Source organism: Cebus imitator, unplaced genomic scaffold, assembly GCF_001604975.1.
Source record: "Cebus imitator isolate Cc_AM_T3 unplaced genomic scaffold, Cebus_imitator-1.0 Scaffold172, whole genome shotgun sequence".
In the NCBI taxonomy this organism is placed as follows: Eukaryota; Metazoa; Chordata; class Mammalia; order Primates; family Cebidae; genus Cebus; species Cebus imitator.
The window spans coordinates 2,779,037-2,792,765 of NW_016107487.1; the positions used below are offsets into that span (position 1 = coordinate 2,779,037).

A 13,729-nucleotide genomic window follows, 5' to 3' on the forward strand; every position below is an offset into this window, starting at 1 on the left:
TGTTGACCAGGATGGTCTCGATCTCTTGACCTTGTGATCCACCCGCCTCGGCCTCCCAAAGTGCTGGGATTACAGGCTTGAGCCACCGCGCCCGGCCCAGCAACCCTGACTCTTAAGCAGAGGATACAAAGAAGCAGAGATGGAGTGCATCTGCCCCAAGGGGAGGCAGCAGCAGCAGCAGGGCGGAGTTGCCAGGGCAGTGAGGCTGCAGGGCCAGTCCTCAGGTCAGTAACTCAGTTGTCCTCTCTAGTCTGTCCTCAAGGTGTGATCTGGGCTGCGGGTTTTTGCTGCCATCCAGTCCTCCCTGGCTGCTATGAGCCTGGCTCTCCAGTCAGCCCGAGAAGTCCATTAATTAGTTCTCTGTTGCTTGCAACCAAGAACCCTGACCAGTACGTACAAAGAAGTCAGTATTCATGGGGATAGCAAAGTAGGAGGGCCTGGGGTGTGGACATATCCGGACTTGATGAGCAGTGATTCTGAGGCATGGGCAGCCGTGGAGGAATCTCATTGCGTTGTCTGAAATGTGAATGGGACACCCTGTGTAGGTGCTAGGTGAAGAAGCCCAGAGAAGGAGTGCTGTGGGTAAGGGGTAGGAGGGATCTAAGAGGGGAGAGCCTAGAGCTGGGGACTGAGGACTGAGTGGGAAGAGGGAGATGGACTCAGGCAGGAGAGGAAGGTGGCATTGCAAGAGGAGATAGCCAGCTTGGGCCACATGGCTCCACATGCTTAAAATACCCCCCCACCTCCTTCTTAGACGGAGTCTTACTCTGTCACCAGGCTGGAGTGCAGTCGTATAGTCTCGGCTCATTGCAACCTTCACCTCCCAGGTTCAAGAGATTCTTCTGCCTCAGCCTCCCAAGTAGCTGGGACTACAGGCGTGCACCACCACATCCAGCTAATTTTTTTGTATTTTTAGTAGAGACAGGGTTTCACCATGTTGACCAGGCTGGTCTCCAACTCCTGACCTCAGGTGATCCGCCTGCCAAGGCCTCCCAAAGTGCTGGGATTACAGGTGTGAGCCACCGCACCTGGCCTTTTTCACCCTTTTCTATATGCCAGGCAATGTATTGATTAATAAAACATCCAGGGATGGGTATTACCCTCATTTTACCTACAAGGAAAATTGTGTTACAGAAGGATTAAACAACCTGAATAAGATTAGAAAACCAGAAAGGGACAGCGTCAGAATTCAGACCTGAGTCTGTCTAAGTCTGACGCTGATATTCATAACAGCCCCAACAGGTGCTCAATTAGGAAGTAAAGTTTCTGCCTTACCCCGTAGGTTTTTAAATAATCAGCCCTCAGTGTCTGTGGGTTCCTCGTCTGTAGATTCAACCAACTGCTATTAAAAACATTTGAGGGCAAGGCATGGTGGCTCATGCCTGTAATCTCAGCACTTTGGGAGGCTGAGGCGGGCAGATTCCTTGAGGCCAGGAGTTCAAGACCAGACTGGCCAACATGGTGAAACCTCATCTCTACTAAAAATACAAAAATTATCTGGGTATGATGGTGCACGCCTATAATCCAAGCTACTCAGGAGGCTGAGGCAGGAGAATCGCTTCAGCCCAGGAGGCGGAGGTTGCAGTGAGCCGAGATTGTGTCAATGCACTCCAACCTGGTCATCAGAGTGAGACTTTGTTGCAAAATAATAAATAAATAAATTGAAAAAAAAATGAGGAGGCCGAGGCACACAGATGGCTTGAGGGCAGGAGTTTGAGACCAGCCTGGGAAACATGATGAAACCCCATCTCCACTAGAAATACAAAAATAAATTAGCTGAGTATGGTGGTGCGTACCTGCTGTTCAAACTACTTGGGAGGCTGAAGCGGGAGGATTACCTGACCCTGGAAGGCAGAGTCTGCAGTGAGCCAAGATCACACCACAGTACTCCACCCTGGGAGACGGAGGGAGACCCTGTCTCAAAAAAACAGGTTTTGAAAAAAAAAAGTTGCGTCCGTACTGAATACATAGACTTTGTGTTGTTGTCATTATTCCCTGAACAATATAGTATGTACATTTATGTATGGTAACAACTATGTATACAGCATTTACATTACATTAGGCATTTAAAGTAATCAAGAGATGATTTAAAATACAGAGGAAGGGCTGGATGCCTGTAATCCCAACACTTTGGGAGGCCGAGGTGGGCAGATCGGCTGAGGTCAGGAGTTCAAGATCATCCTGGCCCACATGGTGAAACCCCATCTCTGCTAAAAATACAAAAATTAGCTGGGTGTGGTGGCAGACTCCTGTAATCCCAGCTACTCTGGAGGCTGAGGCAGGAGAATCACTTGAACCTGGGAGTCGATGTTGCAGTGAGCCAAGATCACACTACTGCACTCCAGCCTGGTGACAAGAGTGAGAATCTGTCTCTAAATAAATAAATAAATAAATAAATTTATTTTTAAAAATATGGAGGAGGATATATGGAGGTTACATGCAAATACTACACCATCTTAGATAGGAGACATGAATATTGTGGATTTTGGTATTCATGGAGGTCTTGTTTTGTTTTGAGATGGAGTTTCGTGCTTGTCACCCAGGCTGGAGTGCAATGGTGTGATCTCAGCTCAGTGCAGCCTCCGTCTCCCGGGTTCAAGCAATTCTCATGTCTTACCCTCCCAAGTAACTGGGATTACAGGTGCCTGCCACCAGGCCTGGCTAATTTTTAAATTTTTAGTATAGCTGGGGTTTTGCCATGTTGCCCAGGCTGGTCTTGAACTCCTGAGCTCAAAAGATCTGCCACCTCAGCCTCCCAAAGTGCTGGGATTACAGGCGTGAGCGACTACGCCTGGCATCCACGGAGGTTTTGAAAGCAGTCCCCCACAGATACTAAGAAACGGTTGGGATTGAGGCAGAGACTGTGCTTGTCTCTCCCTACTTGTAAAGAAGCACAGTCCCAGCGAATGAGTAGCAGGGCACACTGTCTGGGGCCTACCTGATGCCCCTTCTCTGTCCCACTACTTGTCCCCAGCACCCACCGAGCCTGGGTGCTGTGTGTATTTGTCCTTCTCCTTCTGGGCTTAAGGTTGTTGCTGAGTTGGTACTAGTGGCAATATTTCCCTTGCTTAGGCTAGACTCAGACACGAGATGTAGCGCAATTCTGGCCAATGATGAGTGAAGGACAGTCCCCAGGGGCTTCTGAGAAAAGTTTTTCTTAATCTTAAAATGGGAGACAAGGATATTTCCTGCTATTTGCTTGTTTTTGCTGCTTATGGACACTGTTGGGTGATAATGTAATGTCTGGGGTTGTGGCAGTCATCTTGTAACTATGAGGTGACCTAACCAAGGACAAGGTGGTGTGCTGAGAATGGCAGAGGGTAAGAGAAATAGGATACAACCTTTGTCCTTGATTGTTAAACTGCAGGATTAACCTCTCTTGAAACTGCCCTTCCTCGGGACTTCCTATTCTGTGAGATAACACACTTTTATTCTTGTCTAAGACAATTGAATAGAAGTTCTGTTTCTTGCCATGAAAATATCCTTATTAATTTGGTATGCTAATAGCCGCAGGAGCCATCAGTTAAAGGAGGAAAGCCTGATTCCTTGACTAAGGGGGGCCCTGAGAATCCCTTTCCCTGCTGGTTGAGAGGGGAAGAGGGAGAGTGCAGGAGCACAGGCGGCGAGGCCCTGCGCTCTGAGTCTTGTCCCAGTGTCAGCAGGCAGAAAGCTCCCATCAGGGGAGGGGTTGCTCCCAGCCAGCCAGACTTCCAACTCCCATTTCCTGTAGGGTCAGCAGAGGTGGAGGATGGGGTAGGCAGAGGAAAGCAGCTTTATTTTCCGAATCTGGATGGAAAACAGATGTCCCAGTACCCCGCTGGGCCCAGATTCACCCTGGACAGAGGCTGGGCCTGTTCTCAACACTGACCCGTCCCCCAACCTCCTGTCCCCACATCAAGTCCAGATGTGGCTTCTTCCAAGTTCTAATAATAATTTTGATTTGTTGCAGCGAAGCAACCTTCCCCCCCAGCTCAACCCTAAACTTATCAACTCACCACGGAGCAGAGAAGGAGTAACGCTATGAAAGCTTTGTAAGGAAACGTGGGTGGGGTAGAGAGGAGTGTGGACTTGAGATTCAGACCAATGTGGGTTCAACCACAGCCTGATCTTTTACTAGCTTTGTGATCTCAACCATTACATCAGTCATCAGCTTCCGTGTGACAAGCCACCACAAAACCTAGTGGCTCAAAACAACAGTGGGTTATTGCTCACGGTTCTAACATTTGGGCAGGGCTTGGCGGGACAGCTCACTTTTTCTCTGCGTAGTGGTGAAGGGAATTTTGTGTGTGTGTGTGTGTGTGTGTTTTGAGACAGGGTCTCGCTTTGTCACACGGCCTGGAATGCAGTAGTGTGATCGTAACTCACAGCCGCCTCATACTCTCGGGCTCAAGGGATCCTCCTGCCTCAGCCTGCCAAGTAGCTAGGACTACAGGTGCACATAACCATACCTGGCTAATTTTTAAATTTTCTTTAGAGGCAGGGTCTTGCTATGCTGCCCAAGCTGGTCTCAAACCCCTGGGCCCAAGCAATCCTCCCTCTTCAGCCTCTCAAAATGAAGAGGAATGCAGGTGGAGGTGGCTCACTGCAACCTCCACCTCCCAGGTTCAAACAATTCTCCTGCCTTAGCCTCCTGAGTAGCTGGGACTTCAGGTGTGCACCACCATGCCCTACTAATTTTGTGGTTTTAGTAGAGATGGGGTTTCACCATGTTGGCCAGGCTGGTTTTGAACTCCTGGAGATCCACCTACCTCGGCCTCACAAAGCGCTGGGATTACAGGTGTGAGCCACGGCGCCCAGTCCCTTTCTATTTCTTAATCGTGCTTTAAAAATGCTTACTGATTTCTGTCTCATTCATTCATTTCATCTTTATTGAGTCCCATGAGCCAGGCACTGTTCTGGGAGTAGAATCACAGCTGAGAATAAAAGAGACAAAAGTCCCTGACCCGGGGAGTTTATTTTGATGAGAGAGACAGACAATAAATGAAGCAAACAAATAAAATATATACTGTGTTGGGGAATAAAGAAGCCAAGGAGAAGGGATAAAAAATGAGATGGGGACTAGAGAGTGCTGTGGTGAGGGCCGGGTGTTTGCTAGGGCGGCCTGGGAAGACCTCACTGAGAGGAAGTCCTTTGATAAATCCTAAAGGAGGAGCTCTGGGGATGTTCGAGGCAGAGGAACAACCAGTGCAAAGGCCCTGAGAGGGGAGCATGTCTCGGGTGAGTGACAGGCAGTGAGGGGTCCCAGGTGGCTGGAGGAGAAAGGAAGGGGAGAGATAAGGGAACCAGAGAGGACAGATCAGGAAGCTGCCCCTGCCCCCAAGGACTTTGTCTTTTACTATGAATAAGATGAAATCGTGGAGGCCAGTGTGGAGGAGGAGAGCAGTGGCTGCAGGCTATAGTAGGCCAAAGACCATAGTGTGAGTAAGAAGAGGCAGGGAGACTGGTGGGAGGGTGGCCTGGCCAGGGCCGTCCCACTGGACATGCGAGCAGGAGCTGAACTCTGAACAGTGCTCTGGAGTTATGCAGACAGGACTTTCCTGTCAAATCACAGGAAATCAATTTGGCATGGCAAGCAGGTGTTATCAAATCCTCACGGTACAGAAGACAGCATCAAACCTTGACGAGCCTGGATGATGTGCACTGTGTCATGTAGTTACTAAGCGGTGTCTTTCCGAAGGCAGGAAGGTTGCGGGGTCTTCCTGAAGCTGACTGTAACGGATGTGTGGTCTGCACGTGGGTGTGTCTATCTTGCCCTTCTCTAGGGCTCCATATCTGTCGTCACCCCATTTCCACGCCCCCCCCACTGCCACCTTTCAGCTTCTGCTCTTCTGATACTTTGCAGACGTACCTTCGCCTTCTCCCAAGTCCATTTCTTTTTTGTTTTTTTGAGATGAAGTCTTGCTCTGTCACCCAGGCTGCGGTGGAACGGTGCCATCTCGGCTCACTGCAACCTCTGCACCCCCTGGATTCGAGCAATTCTCCTGCCTCAGCCTCCCGAGTAGCTGAAATTACAGGCACGCACCTCCAAGCTCAGTTAGTTTTTGTATTTTTAGTAGAGACAGGGTTTCACCATGTTAGCCAGGATGCTCTCAATCTCCTGACCCTGTGGTTGGCCCGCCTCAGCCTCCCAAAGTGCTGGGATTACAGGCATGAGCCACCACGCCTCCCGAGCCCATTTCTAAGGGGCTGTATGTTTCTGGTGCTGAGTGTCTGTGGGTGACCCTTGTGGCATCGACGTGCCTCACAAGCTTGTGAATACCCCAGTGTGTGTGAGTGTGTGACACTCTTTCTGAGTGTGTGACACACTGTGTGTGAGGCGTGTGTGCATGTTGCTGGCTGTGAGCACCTATGGATGGGCTTAGGGGACTGGGTATGTGCATGAGTGTGTGTGCAAATGTGTGAGCACATGGAGGTATCCTCTCTCCTCTCTCCTCTTTCAAATTTGCTCCCAATCTGAAAGGTTCAGGTCAAGCCCACTTCTCCAAGAAGCCCCCCTACTAGGCCATAAGAAGCCCTTCCTGCTGACCTCCCACCACCCCCTCCATCAGAACCACACACTCCAGGACTCTGCTTTCGAGTGGATCTACCTCCTAGAATGCCAACTGCCACATGCTGCAGGGCAAGGTGGGCATGCAGGTGCACATCCCTGCCCAAGTTCAACCATCAGGCTAGACCTCCTGGGGTCACCTCCCCCCCCCCGCATGTATGTTGTTTAATGGTGCTTTGGGGAATGAGGGGCACCAGCCTCAGTAGGGTCTAGTAGGCAGGACTGGTGGCCTCCAGCAGGCAGAGGCAGGTGCACAGAGGTGGCTGCACCCGGCTCCTTTCCTCCCTGTGTGTGGCAGCTGAGTCTCTAGGCCGGAGGATGGAACTCCACACTGCACTTTCTCAGTGAGCTCCCAGGGTGGGCTAATGGGGACCCTGGGAATGCAGAGACTTGCCTCCCTAGAAAGACCTGTGGGCCTCAGGGTAGCTGGTCCCATCCTTTGCTCCCTCCCCTGCACCCGCCCCCAGGCTGGGCCCCAGAGCAGCGCTCCTTCTGCTGTAAACCCCTCTCCTTCTCCCAGGGCACTGGTTCCTCTGTGAACCCTTTGGCCCCTCCTGTAGGTACTACAGGGTCCTTTCTCTTTAATCCTCTGGAAATCAGGCCTTTGCTGTTAGTGGAGTTGCCTGACAAACTAGAGAATCATTTTGGCCTGGCCCGGAGCCAGCCATCCTCTCCTGGTCCGCACTGGAGATCCTGGAGGCACAGGCCAGTTGAGTCCCCACCCCCACAGCCGGCCTTTCCCTCCGTCCTGGCCAGGCAACGGCCTCAGGGTTTGTGTTCTAGCTGTTTCCTCTGCCTGAAATGTTTTTCCTCAGACTCTGCTTGGCTCTTCCTTCTCTAAGCACCTGTTGAAATGCTGGCCTCTCTATGGGGCCTACCTGGGGCCCCCAGCTTCCTACTGTGACCTGTGTGAGTGCCTGCCCCTCACCCTCCTGCACTCCTCATCTCCCCCGCCCCGTGCACCCCCCAATCTGCTTCCTCTTTCTATAGAACCCACTGCCTACATAACGATGATAGAATGTAAGGCCAGGCGCAGTGGCTCACATCTGTGATCCCAGCACTTTGGGAAGCTGAAGCAGGAGGATCCCTTGAGGCCAGCCTGGGATCAACAGCAAGACCCATCCCTACAAAAAAGAAAAAGAAAATTAGGCAGGTGTGGTGGTACACACCTGTAGTCCCAGCTACTTGGGAGGTTCAGGTAGGGGGAATCACTCGAGGATGCGGGTTTGAGGCTGCAGTGAGCTGCGACTGTGTCACTGTGCTCCTGGGCCACAGAGGAAGACCCTGTCTCACAAAAAATAAATAAATTAACACATAAAAAAAGAAGAAGAAAGGAATGTATTTATTCTGCCTATTGCTACTCCCCAACAAAATATAGGGACCCATAAGGGCAGGAATAGTTTTTTTTTTTTTTTTTTTGAGACAGAATTTCGCTCTTGTTGCCCAGGCTGGAGTGCAATGGCGCGATCTCAGCTCACTGCAACCTCTGCCTCCCGGGTTCAAGCGATTCTTCTGCTTCAGCCTCCCGAGTAGCTGGGACTACAGGTGGATGCCACGACACCCAGCTAATTTTAGCATTTTTAGTAAAGATGGCCAGGCTGGTCTCAAACTCCTGACCTCAGGTGATCTGCCCGCCTTGGCCTCCCAAAGTGCTGGGATTACAGGTGTGGGCCACCACGCCCAGCGAGGGCAGGAATCTTTCCTTTTCTCACTGATGTCTCCCACGTGCCCAGAACTTGCCAGGCCATTTTAGGTGCTCCATAGACATTTCCTTTGGTTGTCTCTGGCACTGGAGCTGAGAGCAGAGAGAAGCCTGAGGGAGGAAGGGGGTCCTCAAAGCCATGGCTGCTCCTCAGACTGGGGGCAGGGGCAGGGGCAGGTGAGGGAGAGGAGCCGGGCAGCCACTGGATCTCTGGACCCCTCTACCCCGCTTGCCCCCCTCCCTGAGGTGGCGTGCCCTCCCTGCACACGCATGTTGGCGCACACCTGCGCACCCTGCATCCGCAGCCCCACCTCCTACCTCATCCTTCTGCACGCGCAGCTGACGTGCCTGTGGTTTTGAGGCCCCAGAGGTACAGATCAGAGTCAGGGTGTCTGTCCTCTGCGGCTGCAGCAGGGGGGTGGGGTGGAGACAGGTACCCCCTGCAAGCAAGCACACAGAGGCCTCTTCCCCCAGACCCCCTTGCACACACATGTGGACAGACAGGTGGTCCCCCAGGCTGGCCGTCCTTAGACCTCAGGCCCAGAAGCTGTGCACCTATCTGTACTAGGCCTTGCTGCAGGGAGAGAGGGGAGGCAGAGGAAGTGGTGCGGGCACCCTTCCTAGCGTCTGAACTTCCACCTTTAGTGTTTGTGCCTGATGCATGGGTGCCCAGCTTTGTTTGTCAGTTCTGTCCTTTGAGGGAAGCGTTATTTCTTTTGCCTTCTCATGTCAAAACCACATCCCTGCAGGACAGGTTCCACATTCAGCCCTTAGTGGTGTCAACCTTGTCTGCTCAGGGCTCCCTCATGCACACAGCATGTGGCCAGTCCTGGGGAGCCTGCTGGGCCCCTGCTCAGAAACCTGCTGCCGCCCAGGGCCTGCCAGGTCCAGCCCTGCACTTGAACCCAGTGCTCGAGGTCCTGCCCTGCTGCCTTCCCTACTCCAGCATCCTGCTTTGTGGGGAGATGAGTGAGGCCTTAAGCCAGATGTCCAGGTTCAATGCCAGTTCTGTATGATCGGCAAGTCACTTAGCCTCTCTGTGCCCAGGTTCCCTCCCTCGCAGAACTATTGTGAGGGTTAAGTAGGTTCATATGTGCAAAGTGCTTAGCACAGCCCCTAATGTGCGGGAAAGTTGTCCATAAATATTAGCTGCCATGATGATCATTTCCTGGCTCAGTCAGCGGGATCTGAGAAATGGCTTTGTCAGGGTTTTACAGCCCAGCTCCGGCCTCCCAGACTGAGCCAGCTGCTTCCAGGTCACCTGGGAGCTTGTTGGAGACTCAGAGTCCCTAGCCACTCCAGGGGTTGTGACACAGCAGCTGTGGGTGGGGCTGGGGACCCCACACCTGGGCCTGCAGGCATCTGTGAGACAGCAATCCCCTGCAAGGCCCTTCCCCAGCCTCAGGCTGGTCCACCCACCAGACCTTTTCCACTCTGCTTCTCCAGATCCCTTCTGCCTTGCAAGGCTGCTCTCCGGTGGGAAGTAGGCCCATGAACCCTGCCGCCCACGGCTCCACAACCCCTACTTTCTGAAGCCTCAGTTTCCTCAAGTATGAAAGGGGATAAAAACGCCCACATCTCAGGATGAACGTTAAGCGAGGTCTTAGACGCAATGTGCCTGGCCCCTGGCAGCCAAGAAGCCTGGTTATCATGACTGCTCTTGCTGTGATTGCCCGACCCCGCACCTGCTCAGCACTTGCATGCTCCTGCGGGCTCCCAGCAGGGTCAAAGCACCTGCACTCACATCAGGTGTTAGGAAAGACCTGTTGACCAGGGTGGGCTCTGATTCACCTTCCACCTCCTTGCCTTGGGCTCTGGGAGCTGAGGGAGCACCATGGCTGGAGTCTGAGGGTGGCTGGCCCTCACTACAAACAGCTGAGTGAAGGAGGAAGGAAGAGAGGTTGAACTGAGTGGTTCGGGCCCCAGAGGAAGTTGAAAGCCAGGCCACGGAGTGACAGTTCTTGGGGGCCCCACTGCAGCTCCCTTCCTGCCCCTCTGGCTGCTGTCCGTGGAGAGTGCACAGGTCCTGGGTAAGTAGAGGCAGGATCCCAGCCTGGGCCAACTCCTGGGCTCTGCCACTGCAGACCTGGGCAGCCACCAGAGCTGTGCAGCTCAGGGTCAGCACTGCCCTCTCCAGGCTTCCCCGTGAAAGCTGTTTACCCACACCTTCTCACCGCATCCCCAACTCCAGGCCCTACATTGCTCCGCCTCGCCCAGGTGCAGCCCTAGAAAATATTCATGACGCACCTATTATGTGCCAGGTGGTTTCAGTTCCACAACCTCATTTAATCCTCCACAATTCCCTGACATTTTGTAGGAAAGCAAACTGGCTCAGAGAGGCTGAATAGCCTGCTTCAGATGACACAGCTTGTGGGTGGCCGAGCTGGCCTTCCAACCCAGATTTCTGTCATGAGGTTCCTCCAGCCGACAGGTGAGTGCATTTGTGATGAAAGAGACTGCAATGAGGCCTCTTGTTTGTCAAGGAGGAAATGGACATCCAGCGCTGGGAATTGAGTGCCCCAGGCCACGCCACAGGCTCCTGGCAGAAACAGGATGGCTTACAGAACCTTCTTTTGGCACTGGGTGCCGATGGGAACAGCTCTTCCGGGAAGCCTTCCTCCTTCGCTGCCTCCAGGTCCCTACTCAGAGGCCATCTCCCCAGAGAGGAGCGTTTCTGGAAGCCCTACTTGAAGTAGGGCACTGTCACCCTCTACCCCTAGGAAGGCTTTAGCTTTCTTCGTGGCACTTACTGTCACTTGCAGTTTTATGTATCCAATTATTGATTCATTGTTTCCCCCTCATGCTAGAATGTGAACTCCATGAGCTCGGGGAGGGTCTGTCTCGTTCTCTTACCTAGAATACTAGTACCTTGCACAAACTCTACAATTTTTTGTGAAATGAATGAATGAACGAGAGTGTCAGGTGATCAAGAAGCAAGCATACATGGGGGAAAGTTTTTGGTGTGATGATTCTGGTGGAGGAGGAAACTGAGAAGTAATTTACAAAAGGGAAGGGGCAGGGCCAGTGTGGACAGCCATAGCGTCTGGCACGGAGACTGCCAAGTGAATGGTGCCCCCTGCAGTTGGACAGCTCTCAACTTGGACAACAGTCCAAGGTGCTCCTGGGGGTGGGAAAGGACCATGCCGTCAACAGAGACCGAGGGAGAAGTGAGCTGTGAGTGGGGCACGTCTGCAGGTGCCTGTAGTGGGAGGAACAGGCTGTTCCCTGTGTGAGGATGCCACGTGGTTGCGGTTAGCAGTTTGCCATCCGGTGTTGTCTCCACAGACAGTTGTCCAACCAGGGAGTGGGTGATTGCTCTGCTGCGAGCAATCTAGTACCTGGAGCGCCCAGCGAGCTGTGGGCAGGAAAATCACCCGACACACCCCACAAACACACATCAAACACTGTGGACAAAGATAATCGCAGCAGGCGGAGGGAGGGCTGTTTCCTGAGCCAGCCCCGGCTGGGAGGTGGAGGACACCATGTACTGAAGTCTGTCCCCTGCACAGGGGCCTCGGTGAGGAACTTGTCACAGCTCCGGTGGCCCGGCCCCCTTCCTCCTTCCCGGCCCCACAGGCTGGGCACAACAACAGTCACCTGGTGATCGCGGGCTGCCTTCAGTGAGTCACCCTGCCCACAGCGAGCCTGGCTGGACGATGTTATCAGCTCCCCGCTTACTTAATTCCTCGGTTGACATCACCACCGCCTCCGTCTTCTCCTTCTCGGCATTGCAGCCTGCAGCCTGGCATATCCTGGAAGGGAAGGCGGTGGAGGTCTCTTGCCAGAAACTAGCAGGGCAGGTAAATTGGGACCTTCAGTTCCTTGGCCTTTAGCCCCAAGGGGCGTGGCCTGGCTTCTTGCTTTGCACGCAGGGGCCTCGGTTTACCTCCCAGGAGGTGCTCTTTGCTGTGAAGTCCTGGGAAGCACATGACACCCCTGCTCTGTGCTCATCCCCTCTCTCCTTGTGCAGAGGGGGTTTCCTGTCAGACAGAGGCCTTGATGGATGCCAAGCTGCTTGCCCTGCTATGTGTCCAAGTGTATCCTGGGGTCGTACCCTCAAGTCCAGCCTAAGTTCTGTGTAGCGTGGCCCCAGCTGCCTCTGAGCTTCTCAGATGGGGCAGCTTTGCTGGCCTTGTGCTCACCTCTGTTACCAGGCCACCATGCCCTGGAACTCAGCCCCTCACCTCCTGGGAGCCCAGGCCAGCCCTTCACCACCACAGCCTAGCATTCCTTCTTGCGTCCCTTCACCTTGACCCCTCCCAGTGCCAACCTGCAGCCCCAGTGGCACATGGGTATGGTCAGTATAGCAGTGACAGAAGTGACCGGAGACGCATGTGGTTCCATTTCAGCCTGGTCTCCGCCTCTGCATCCCAGTGGGATGGGGGAGGGAATTTGCTTCTCTCCCCAAACTGTCCTGCTCTACCCCCTCCCCACCATTGGAGCCGGGCAGCAGATCGGGGAGGCTTAGAGGGCCCAGGGAGGGGCTGAGCGCGGGCGTCCTGGGCTGGACCTCCATCTGTGGTGGGAAGCTACTCAAGCCTGGCATTCGAGGGAGGCAGTGAGGGGAAGCAGGTGGGGCTGGGCAGGGACAAGGGGCAATGCTCGGAGCTGCCAGACAGCTTCCCCTATGACCCTCAGGGGATACTTCCTCCAGTGGCACTGCCAGAGGCTGGGGAAATAGTTGTCTAAACACCAGTCACCTTTACTCTAGTTATTTGACCAAAACAAATTGTTCCTTAGAAGGAAAAAGAAAAAAACAAAACCCCAAAACCCCACCATTGATGTCGTGCTGATCACCCAGTGGGCTGATAAGTCCTGGTGCAGAAAGCACCCCTGGGCAGGGCGAGTACCCCTACCTCATTCTTCCCATGGGAAGGGCATCAGAGGTCGGCCCCGCTAATCTGCACACAGATGCTGCTGCTGCCTCCACATCCTGCAATGCTGCAGAATGCTGTTCTAACATTCTGGAGAGTGGGGGGCCAGAGAGAGGTCAGAACAACCCTGGGCTCATCCCCACACACGCCACTCTCACTGGACAGTTTCCTCGCCTGTTGTGTAGAGGAGCTATTGAGATATTAAGTGTGGAAGTGTACTGAGAGGCTGGGGCCCTGTAGAGAAGGGAAAGGGGAGAGGGAGAGTTGCAGAAAAGAGACCCCACCTCAATGATTTCAGGTCAGTCGATGACATCTGGCCTCAGATCTGTTAGGCTCCCTTTAAGTCCTGAGTTGAGTTCTTATTCCTGCTTCTAGCGAAGTGCACGCCTTGACAGTGATTGGCACCGTTGCTGAACTTGGCTTGTGGTCTGCTCAGACCCTCGGCTCTTTCTGGAATAAAACCTGACCAGATTTAATGGGTGTTCTTATGTTGTACTTCCCTCCTTGATTGCAGACTAAGCTCAAATTCTAGTCAACCCTGATTGTTTCCCTCAGTGGGAGAGTACAGCCTGACTTCAGCTCTGGTTTGCGCCCTTATCCCTCTTT

General features: G+C 53.3%; 1 long non-coding RNA gene across 2 annotated transcripts in view; it reads left to right on the forward strand.

Moving 5' to 3' along the window:
• LOC108315503 overlaps positions 1-13,599 on the forward strand; it is a 96,332-nt gene extending 82,733 nt beyond the window's left edge. The window contains exons 2-3 of one of the 2 annotated variants that reach the window (XR_005202852.1): positions 10,567-10,680; positions 11,759-13,599. This is a non-coding gene — a long non-coding RNA (uncharacterized LOC108315503). The remainder of the gene's footprint in view (positions 1-10,566; positions 10,681-11,758) is intronic. The other variant, XR_005202853.1, reaches the window with a different exon arrangement.
• The last annotated feature ends 130 nt before the right edge of the window (positions 13,600-13,729 follow it).